A 12,246-nucleotide genomic window follows, 5' to 3' on the forward strand; every position below is an offset into this window, starting at 1 on the left:
ATAGTTTAAGAGCAGCAGGATGCAACTCGGGAAAAGACAGTAAGGAAAAATTAGGGATGATGACTTAACCTATGAGAATGCTGGTCATACTCCCAAGGTTGAGAACCCTTTTACTTAGGCCTCCTTTCCTGAGGGGAAACCATGGTGTTTCCAAACACTAGGTTGAAGCAGATTCATCACTACCTCCATTTTCTGTGGTGGTATCAGAACTCAGTGTCATTGTACCACTGCCCCTTGCACAGAATGCATTTCAGATTTACATGGTCACGATGGTCATTTGCAGGTGACGTCATCTTGGAAGAACTGCAGATGCCCTAAATAGGTGCCCTAGCTGTTTGTTCATTTTCTGCTGCTGGCTGGTGAATATGGATCAAACACTCAACCTATGCAACTTGGTACTTAAGGCAATGGAGTATTCCCACAACTGCTACATTTCAGATGGCATCCTGTAATAACACTCTAACATGGAAAAGGAAATCCCTGAATAGAGCTCACTTGTAGTATATTTTAACAAAGTTGTTTGAATTTTATAGCTCATACGTGATTAATTCCTAGCATATTCATACTTGAATATTCCTAGTAGAGAGGGTCTGATCTTCTTCCCTTCACAATCAACAGCACGTTGGCTATGCTGAAAGCAAGACTAGTCTGTATTTTACTGTGGCCATTTATAGCATCCAAAGCAGTCCAGAAGGGAGGGGTAAGCAGGACATCTGGTTCCACTGCTGTTCTGAGAGATCAGAGATGACTCTAAAGCACATGGTTGATTGCCCCATGTTTTTGTGAATACACCAGACATTAGTTAGGGACGAGAGGGATGGCAAGCTTGCAGTTAAAATATCAGCAGGCTTGCTAGGAGAGGGAATGAGCCTGGATATTTTTAGCCAATTATACTCTGAATTCTGGTTCTTTCTTTATTCTGAAAATTCCTGTAGTTGGGACCAATGGGCTTCTTGGTGTAACATAAAAACTTTGCCTCCTTGGCTGTGGTCAATTTGGTAAGGGAAAGGGTGGATGATACCACCTGTGCTATGCTGAAATGTGGTTATTCCCTATCAAAACCTATGAGGTATTGTTTGTCACATTAGACACGGGCCAGTTGTCGGGTTTTTTTTCTTTTATTTGCCTTTAAAAATACCTACAAGTCATTATAAATAGACCTTCTTCCATTCAAGATGGCAAATCCTTCCCTTTGCTGAGGGAACTAATTTTCAATATGTGCACTTGAAATACAGCCAAGTGGAATCCAAGTGTCACAACCCAACTGGACAAGGACTAACCCCTCACTTTGCAAACAGCCTCCATAAATTTCAGAGGGGGGCCGGGTCCACTTTCTTTCAGAGACCATGGGGTACCAGCTGCTTGGGGCACAGCTGGGCCTTCCCCAACTTTCCAAGATTGACATTCCCTAAAGGATGACCCTCTTTGTAGTCTTTCTTCATTTTCTACATGTGGATTCAATTTAAAGAATTTTTTATTCCACTTCTGCTCATAAAAATTAATCCCCTGCGGGTATGCAGGCTGCATTCTGTGCATGAAGCTATTTCACTGCACGGTGAAGTAACCTTCCAGATTTTCATGGTGTCAGAAAGCTGACACCTCTTGATTTTTCCCTCCTAGACCCATCTATTGTTATTGACTTCAAGCTCCAGCTTTTGTGCTGAGTTCAGTATTTTATTTAGCAACTGATCCACACCAATTAAAGCATTACCTAAATCCCCAGCTGTCCAAGGGCTTGATTCTTCAAACAAGCAAAGGTCCAACATACCATCCTTCTTCCTCGAGATTAAAAGAGGTTGTAGTCAAGAGACATTGCCACTGTTGTTGTTGTGGTGATAGCCTTCACAAAGCAGATTAAAGAGCAGATTTAAGAGCATAGTCCTGATGTGGAATTTGATTGCTATCAAAAAGCAAATAACAGCAAACCTTTTGTGTTGTTTTTTTAAAAATTCTGAGGAGGAATCTGCTGACTTCTAACCTGTACCAATAGTAAAAACCATCAGTGGAACATTTGGGCCCCTCAGCCTTGACATTTTGTTTTAATAGTTATAAACTAGAGACAGAACCATGGTTTCCTGCTAACTGCAATCTCATCATATTTATCTTTGCCTACACTTTACCTAGCAGGAAAGGGAAATATCTTCAGTGTTGCCCACACTTTAGGATATGGTAATTCTAAATGAGGGACTAGTGGCACAAAGGAGATGCAGTGTCCCTGACTAGCATTGCTTGCTTCCCTAAGTGCTTCCACTGCCCACAAAACACAGAAAAAAGAGCTGACAGCGGTGTGTGGGACGATGTGAAGCCCTGACACTCCTGCTACACCATGCCTCATGAAGCTTGTTGAGCACTTTGCATGCTTTTTAACAGTCCACTAACATCAACTCTCTTGAGAAGTTCTAAATTTAAGTGGTTTCTTTTCCATTTCATGCGTAGCAGCATGCCATTAAATCAAAGTAAGAAGGTAGTGACAATGCTGACAACTTGAAAAGACATTTATGTTTTCTTTTGCACAGCACCAAAAGCACACACTTCTCTGGAGATAATAAGGTGCTTATAGACCCTCTGGTGCTGAAGAAGAAGCTCGATAGGATGGCAACAGAGCAAGGAGCCTTTGCTGTTCTCAGCAGCCTGCTGCTATACGTCACCGAGCTCGCAGCCAGCGATTCCCAGATCAACAACAAGAGGATAAAATGGGCAGAAGGTAAAGAAAGCCAGGTGAGCTCTAACCAACCATGTGCAGATCCAGTCAGGGTTCAGTATCCAACCAGATTTCAGCTCTTGCGGTCCAGGTTTCTAAACAGCAATCGCGAGCCGTACACCAAGAAGAGAAGAGAAGTTGGCAAACTGGTCATTAAAGAGAAGATGTGGCTGAGCAGGGCTGGTAACAAGCTGGACAGAAGCAGAGACAGGAAGGGAGATGGAAAAGCAGTGGAGGAGGATGGAGACACAGCATCCAGCGAGAGGCCACGGTGGAGTTGTGCAACTGGAAAAAACACAGTGAAGAACATCCTGAAGAAATTTTTAGCTGCTGAAGAAAAAGAAGCCAAGGAGAAGTCTCCCAGCTGGAAAAAGAAGGGCGCAAACAGCAGTTTGCCAAAAATAGTCAACAAGAATTCAGTTTTTTCAAAACTGAAGGAGCAGTTTGAACAAAGCACTCTCTGCTCAGCTGCAGAGGTGAAAGCATCGCTCTTGCGCAAAGGTGAGAGAAGGACTAAAAGCTTCCCCAGCAGAAGAACTATTCATAAGCCTGAGGTCAGAGTTCTGCGCATGGCAGCAATGACAGCCACAGGTATAAAGAGTCCAGAGTCACAAAATTTAGTGTGCTCCATGGTCCCAATGCCCAGACTCAGCATGGCTACCAAAATTAACCATCCTTGGAGCTGGTCGAAAAATAATGCCACAAAGGAGCCTTTTGGTCATAGCACACTACTGAAGGAAAAGGAGGGACCCATCCAAGACCACGCAGAGAACAAAATGCTGGCAAATGCAGCACAGGACAGGGAAGAAAAAGAAGGGCTACTGACGGCACCAGAGGCCATGTCAGATGCAAAGGACTGTGTTGAGGCTAAAATAGATTCCACAAAACAGGGACCCACCTTTCATCCTGTTCTAGATAACTCTCCAACTATTCATAAAAACAGAGCTCTTGCAGACTGCATCCCCCCCTTACCTGAATGTGATCTAGATTGTGACAGGACTAACATGCCAGCTGGGCCTGACACATCTTCACTATTGGGAATTCCCAATGCTCTGCAATATGTTAAGGAAGGCAGCCCACCTTCTGACTCACCTGACTCTAGCACAGATGAAGGATCCCATGAACAAAGTGCTCAGGATACTAAACCAGGAGAGATTCCTGAAATATCTCTGTATGTATGCGGTTCAGATGAAGAAGACACAAAGCCAGAAAAGGATCCTTTCTTTGCAGGCCAAAACTGTTTTCCAGAGCAGAAAGTAGTGGAAAACATTCTGCCATTTTACTCTCCAAAATTTTCAGCATCTTGTGAAGTTGAGTCTTCAATGGATGATCGACAGCTAACTGTCCTAATACCAGCTTCTGACACAAAAACACCAATAGAGGCACTGGATTTAAGAGGCAAATGTTCTAAGGAAGCCAAAAGAGAAGCAACATTCCACAGTGAAGACAAAACGTCTTCTACTTCTAGCAAATATTATAGTGATGTCCCAATTATAGAGGAAGAGGAGAGTAAAACACCCAACAGCCAAATGCAAAATGAATTAAACACCATGCAGCCTCAGCCTCCTCAAATTAATTTTAGCTCACAAAATAAATTCAATGTTTCCAGTGGGGACATGCCAGTTCCAGATGCAAATGAGAACAAACCTACACTGTCCTCAAATGAGACCCTGGAGCTAAAGCCTGGTGCTGCAGAAGAAGAGGACATGTCTTCTTTGGAAAAGACACAAAACACTTTGCCAGGTGACCTTGTGAAGCACAGCTCCTTTATTTCAGAAGATTTTGGAAAGGACACATTATCTTCATCAAATGAAGTGATGAATCATTTAAACAATCAAGCCCTGCAAAAGAGTTCCCTAACTGACCTGGAGACCTGCCACAAGCCATCTGAATCCTTCATTGAGCATGTAGAGGACACTGCAGATGAGATGCCCTGGCCTGACTCTGAGGCATGGCAGTCACCCTTGCCAACCCCTCTACCAATATCAATGAGTGGGGTTGCTGGACAAAGCATCCATCACACTCTTGGAAATCCTCCAGCACTTCCACCTATTGATCTGGTGGGACAGGGAGCTGGTGCTGTGGAACATGAGCATGACAGCCATGGCTGTGAGAAGCATCCACACCCCTCTTCAGATGAATTGACAAATGGTGGGAATGACACAATGGGGGAAAAGAAAACTATGTGTGATTTTAAGAACCAAGCACTATTCCCAGATAATGCAACAGAAAATGAAAACTCTGCAGACAAAGAGACAAATACATGCCAGAGACTTGAGAACTGTCTTTCACATTCAATCACAAAGCCAGGAAAACATGAAAATAAAACCACATTAGCAGGAAATTCCATATTACCCTTGGAGGAGAGCCAGGCACCCATATTCGATGATACCAAAAAACAAGGCTGTGATATGCTAGAAGAGAACCCGATTCCTTCATCAACTGAATTGGTCTCAGACCAAAAGAAGGATGCAAAAATTAGAAATAAAATATCTGAACACACGGGGGATAAGCTCTTCTCCTCAGATCATGACATAAAGCATGAAAGTGATAGGATGGAAATGGAGGAGAAAGAAGACAGAAATGTCTTGCATAAATTTGAGCAGGAACAAGTATTCACACCAAATGATACTGTGGACCATGACAACAACTCTTCAAAGGCAAATGATGCTTATAATGCTCAAACATCCCCATTACCTTCATCAGAGCATGATACCAACATTCAAGGAATGAAAAAAACTGAGTTAAAACCGAGTTTGGAGCATCTAGCATCTCCAAGAGATTTTGTGAAACACAAACACGATGAGACAGGAGATGAAAACATCTATTGCAATAATAGGGAAAACTACCTGGACTCATCAGATGAGCCAATGGAACATGCAAATGACAGCGAAAGGCTAGAAAACATTGAGTCAGACTTCAACAATTATTCAGTGCCACCAAGAAATACAGCAAGGCAGGACAATAAGACCACTGATGAGGACAACGCTGCTCCAGAGACACAGAAACAGATGTCACCAGGTGACCTTGTAAAGCCTGAAACTAAGCCAGACAGAAAAGAGGTTAAACATACCTCTGAGAAGTTCCAGTCACATTCTTCAAACCAAGTGCCAAATTGTCAAGACAGAATTTCTTCAGGAGAGAGGAAGCAAAAGACACCAGCAGCAGAAGACACTGGATCACCTGAAACAGAGGTAGTAAAAGAGGATATTGAGCAGCAGTTTTCTGGGAAGCACCAGCTACCTCCATCAAGAAAATCAGAAAAGCATGAGGAAAATCTTCCAGGAGACAAACAACAAATGAGATTTGAGAATTTTTCAACACCTGATACAAATACTACAAAAGAGAAAGATGAACTTCCAAGCTCCAGGAAGTGTCCATCAGTACCACCAGAAACATTGGTTAAGCCTCAAGAAAAAATTACTCCAGAACAAAAGCAAAAAACATCAGATTCTTCAGGTTTTAAGGAGCCTGGTACTAATTCTGTAAAAGAAAAGGATGGAGATCCAAATTCTGAGAAGCTGCCTTCTTCAAATGAAGTGCTGAAGCCTCAAGAAAAAAGCACTTCAGGACAGAGGAAGCAAAAGACATCAACAGGAGGGGACACCACGTCACCTGAAGAAAAGGCTGTAAAAGAGGAAGATAAATACCGAGGTTCTGGGAACCATCTGTTACCTCCTTCAAATAAATTATTGAAGCCTGAGAAAAATATTGCAGAAGGAGAAAAACCACAAACTGTATCTGAAAGTTTTACAAAGCCTGATGCAAATGCAAATAAAAGAAGAGATCCAGCTTGTGGGATGTGCCAATCCCCATACCCAAATTTGCCCATGAAATCTCAAGAAAATAATGCCGCAGACAAAAAGGAGCATTTGCCACCACCACATGATGAAAAACAAACTTATAAACCTGGTAGTCCAGAAAAAAAGAGTGAACCTGAAAGAAGAGAGAAATACCAGACAGGCTTTTCAGCTCAGTCAGAGAGGCACAGCAATGATGGCTCAGGAGAGGAGGGCCCTGTGGGTGATTTCAGAAGCTATAAAGTTCCATCATCAAGCAATGGCATAAACTATAAAAGCAATGCTCTCCCAAAAGAGACCAGTTTGTCTAACAGAGAGAAATCCTCCAAATCATCCTCATCATTACATGTTGCATCAAAAGATGAGGTAAATCCTGCTGGAAAAAGAGAAAAGCAGCCTGGATTTAAGAAGTACAAAGCACTCTCGTCAAAGACTTTGGCGAGGCATGAGAAAGATCTTGGTGAAAGGGAGGGGAGCAGGCAGGCAGCTGGCAAAACAAGTGATAAAAAAGCAGAGCTGGAGGACTGCTCTAAAACAACACCATTCTCAAAATACACAGTGGAAAGCTACAGTGAAGGATCCTTAGATTCAGCTTTCAAACCATTGATCATTAGAGTAACTGACACATTTAAACATCACAGCTAAAAATTATGGCTACAGCTTAGGCAAGAACTTGCAACAGATCATGCTACTGATTCATTTTATCTTTCTTTTCTCCTTTTTTCTCCAGGGCATTATATTATCATTCTTTAATCACAAGGACATTGATGTGCATCTATCAGAGCTAGGGGTTTTTTTCTTTCTTAAACATTAGCCTGAAGACATGAATTAAATTAATCACTGCAAGTGAATTAGCTAATCACTGAATTAATCATCAGTTTATAAATTAAATATGAGAAGGGCTTTGAGATCATCGTGAATTCAGCCCTGCTTGAAATTCTCCTTGCTAACTAATGGGCTTTGTTTGTAACAAAGACAACTGTTCAGGCTGAACTCTATTTGTATTTATTGTTCTAATGAAACTCTGCTAGTACTTCTTCCAGGAATAGTGGTAGGCAGTGTGCTTTAATTATGTCAAAAAGCACTTGTTCTAAGCTCTGCCTTTTCACAGATTAGCAGGAACTGTTGATCTATTGCTGCACTGAGTGACACTGTTAGCAGAAGTAGTGAGGGAAGGAGGGGAATGCTTCATTTATCTGCATAAAAATCCTCAAAGAACATTGGTGCTACAGGGGGATTTATTGCAAATGCAAATGGTCAGCTTCATTAATATTAATATTGGAAAAATTGTGATTTAACTTCCTCTGAAGCTATTTGCACTTTGGCCATACACACTGTATGCATTATTGTAGTAAAGGTACACTATTTCAAGGGGTTCTTAATTGCTGCAAATGAATATGGAACAAGTGTAAGAGCTCAAAAAAGCTCCATGCTGAAAGGCCATGAGGACAAGGTAAGCCAGAGGCACTCAACACTTTGACATAGCAATTCAAATTTTCCTGGGACATCTGTCCCACTCCAAATGCTGGGGCACACAGTCATGAGACAGGTGGCTCAGCTCACATTTAAAGTCTTAGGAAGTTTTTATTTTACAGTACAATGTGAAAAAGAGCAGTAAAAAGCGGCCGTGTGACTGAATGCTATAAACGGGGCATGAGTTTTTGTGTTTTCAATAACACCTTCTGCAAAAGGTTGGTGTGTGATGAACATTGTTTTGGAGAAGTGAGGGCAGGTTTGCTGCCTGGGGTGCCTTAGTAAAGCTGTGACAGACAGAATGTCTCACAGCACCAACTCTCCCATACATGAGTTTAGCTTAGCATTGTGACTGCACATTCACATTAAAACTTACTGTGGAGGAACCCTAAAGGCATATCCTAAGGACTCAGCTTCAGCAGGAGACAGGGTTCATACAAACAAGGCCCTGCTTCCCTGCAGCAGTGAATTCCTTTCCATTTTTATGATGCTCTCCGTGACCACACTCCACAGGCGAGGGCTCGCTGTTCCTAAAGCCCAGGTTGGCAGAATGCCCCCAAACACTGCCTTCGAAAGACTGAGGACAAGAACAGGCTGGCAGCAAGCTGAGATCAAACCCATTTGCCAGCACAATGCACACAAGTCACATATGTGACAACTGGGCTGGCCCAGTTGGGGACATTGCTGTGAGGAAGTGGGAATGTGAACATTGTGTCTCCTGGCCACTGAAGAGGCTTAAACTTCGACTTCTATTTTCTTCCCAACCTGCCAAGAGTTAGGCTTTTGGCATGTAGAGGGTCACAAAACGAAAATTTTATTTGTATATTACACCAGTCCTCAAAAACTAAAATAGATTGTATTGGAGATACAGCACTGCCCTCATACACAGGGGCTTACTTGGCCACCAAACTTTTATAAGCTGGCAACCATAAAAGCTGCTTTGTACTAAACCAAAACCATAATTTACTTTTTGTTGTCCATGATTTCATTTCACATTTGAGAAAAAGCCTTACAGCATAGAGAATTTGCGCCAGACTTGAATAATAAATTCACAATTAGCTGTCTTCTTCTGCCTGCACAGGAAAATCACAGAATCATAGAATTGTTGTGGTTGAGAAAGATTTTTAAGACTATTGTGTCCACCCATTACCCAGCACTACCAGGTCCTCCACTAAACCATGTCCCTATCACATCCACATATTTTTTGAACACTTCCAGGGATGGTGGCTCCACCATTTCCCTGGACAGCCTGTGCCAGTGCCTGACACTCATTTTGGTGAAGAAAGTTTTCCTAATATCCAATCTAAATCTTCTCCAGCACAACTTGAGATCATCTTCTCTTGTGTACTGCTTGTTACTTGGGAGAAGACACCGACACAAACCTCACTACAACCTCCTTTCAAGTAGTGGTAGAGAGTGATGAGGTTCCTCCTTGGCTAAACACCCTCAGCTGGTCCTCATCAGACTTGTGCTCCAGACCCTTCATCAGCTCCATTTCTGGACACTCTCCAGCCCCACAATGTCTTTCCTGTAGCAAGAAGCCCAGAACTGAACACAGGATTTGAGGAGTGACCTCACCAGTGCTGAGTACAGGAGGACAATCACTGCCCTGGTCCTGCTGGCCACACTATTGCTGATACAGGCCAGGCTGCCATTGGTCTTCTTTGCCCCTGGGCACTGCTGGCTCATGTTCATCTTCCAGGCAGCTTTCCAGCCTCTCTGCCCTGTAGCACTGCCTGGGGTTGTTGTGACCCAAAGGCAGGACCTGACACTTGGCCTTGTTGAACCTCACACCACTGATCTCAGCCCATCAATCCAGCCGGTCCAGACCCCTCTGCAGAGCCTTCCTGCCCTCCAGCAGATCAGCACTCCTGCCCAGCTTGGTGGCACCCATGAACAGACTGACAGCAGGTTCAACCCCCTCATCCAGATCATTGGTAAGGACTGAACCCAGTATGGATCCCTGGGGAACACCACAGGTCACCAGACATCAGATGGATGCAGCTCCATTCACCCTTACCCTCTGGGTCTGGCCATCCATCTGTTTTTTTACCCAGCAAACAGTTCATCCATCCTAGCCACAAGCAGCCAATTCCTCCAGGTCAATGCTGTGGAAAAGTGTAAAAGGCTTTATTAAGGCCTAGTCAGACAACATACTCAGCCTTTCCCTTATCCACTAAACAGGTCACCTTCTCATTGGGGGAGTTTTAATTAACCTTATTAGAATGTAATTATTCTAATTAGAAGCCATCTCAATTATACCTTTGGTAACCTTTTAAAAGAAACCAGGGGGGACATTGCCCCTTATTTGCACCTGGAAATATTATTATTCTGCAACAAATTGAAGGAGTTCTCGTCTCTGCCAGAAAGTTAGACAAATATTAAGCAGGTGCTTCCCAGCAGACCTTGTCCTTGGGCACCAGGAGGCCCTGAAGTTTTTCAGGTTACACCTGCCTTGTGTGCTTTTCTCAACAGAGTTGCAACATTAGCAGACTAAGATGCAGCATCCTGTGTTCAGGGTAAGAAAGGCAGAGTCATCTCGTGGGGATCAACTTCTAGGTTGTTGTATGCCTTAATCTCAGCTTAATCCAAGTCAAAAGACCCTCCCCAAAGGACACTTAAAACCTGACATAGATTTGCATGAAATGCATCCTTATGGGCAAAGCCTCATTTATGGAGAACTTCATTCTGGGAGTTAGCACACTTAATCCTTCAGGAAAGGAGAGAACAAGGCCATAAAAATTCCAGTGATGACGGAGCAGTAGAATACTGGTGTGCCCTGCAGTAAACAAGTCATTCCAGACCACGTGGGCAGGAAATTTAGCACTGATGATAAGCACAGAAATGCCAGAAATTAGTATTTCAAAAAAGAAAAAGAGTTTGAGGTGTGATATATTCATCTATGAAAATGGTGCCAGGTGTGTAAATGGCCAGGTTTGAACTCTGATGACATCCTTTCTGACACAAGAGAAAACAGTTTCATTCCCTGTGTCCAGTAGTCCTTCAGAAATTTTTTAGCCCCAGAAGGAGAGGCCTTTTGCCCCTGCTGTTCTTTAGGCACATCTCCCACTCCATCATAGGACAGGCAGTGAGCGAAGCCCTCCCAGCTGCTGTTTCAATTTGTCTGACCTAATAACAGATACTTTTCAGGCATCTGCCAGCACACCTCTTTGCTTTTGTAGTTCTGGACAATGGGTGTAATTCTGTGCAGTTCTGTTCCGTTTCCACACTACAGACCTCTATTTTATTAATATGCAGTTCTCAAGGCAAGTATCTCTCAAGGTCACCAGAGAAATTAGATCCTTAGTCTACAGTGAATGTAGCAAGAATTTTTTTAGAAATTATTTCTTAAAGCCCTGGCTTAGCTATAGACATAGATACACAACAACAACCAGGCCAGGAACATGGAATATAAAAAAACAAAAAAACCCAAAGCCTGACAGACAAGGTTTTTCAAGGTTCCCCCTCTATGTTGGCATATTTTGAAATTCCATATCTCATGGAAAGAGATTTTTAAAGGAGACTGGGCAAAATTATTGACAGTGTTATTGCCTCAAGCATAGTCCATTACTTTGGGGACTCCAAAGTAAACCCTTCCAGAAGTTTTTGAAACCCTGAATAAAAGAGGTGTTTTAAGGGGAGTCCAGACTCTGAGCTGGAGCTGGGGCACCTGAAGAGTCCCATCTGCAGAAGCAGGTCTGAGAGGGCTCAGTAGTTAGTGGTACATAGAGATTGAGGCAACAGAGAAGCCAGTCCAGTACCAGTCATCTGTAAAGTCCTTTTCATGTCCTCTCTAATTAGGCCTTAGTTAAATTTGCCCTAGCTCTTCTTCTGGGCAGGTCACCTGCCAGATGAGCTTCATGATACAGAAATATCAAAAGGATTGGTTTGGGGTGATTTGGATAGTCAAGTTTGAATATGGCACATCAGTGTGATAGTACTTCATAGTGTTGGACAAGAGTCCAGCATCTCCAGCAGCCCCACTCATCCTCCCACATTTCCGACTGAAGGACAAACCTCTGCCTTTGGGGCCCTCTCCAGGTCCCCAAACTCAGAACAAGTTCAACTGCCCTCTGGATGTGCCACTCTGCCCCTCCATCACCTGCAGCAATGCAGTCCTTGATTACGGTGCTTGGGGCTGACTGGGACAAACCCAGGCCTCAGAATCCTGGGTTTGCAAAGAGACCATCACTTTCTCCAAAAGTTTCATGAAGTGAAAGTAATACCTATGTTTTTGGGACTTCAAGTGCTAGGAGAGCTCAGAGTGCCATA

The sequence above is a fragment of the Cinclus cinclus genome, chromosome 2 (genome assembly GCF_963662255.1).
Source record: "Cinclus cinclus chromosome 2, bCinCin1.1, whole genome shotgun sequence".
Taxonomy (NCBI): Eukaryota; Metazoa; Chordata; class Aves; order Passeriformes; family Cinclidae; genus Cinclus; species Cinclus cinclus.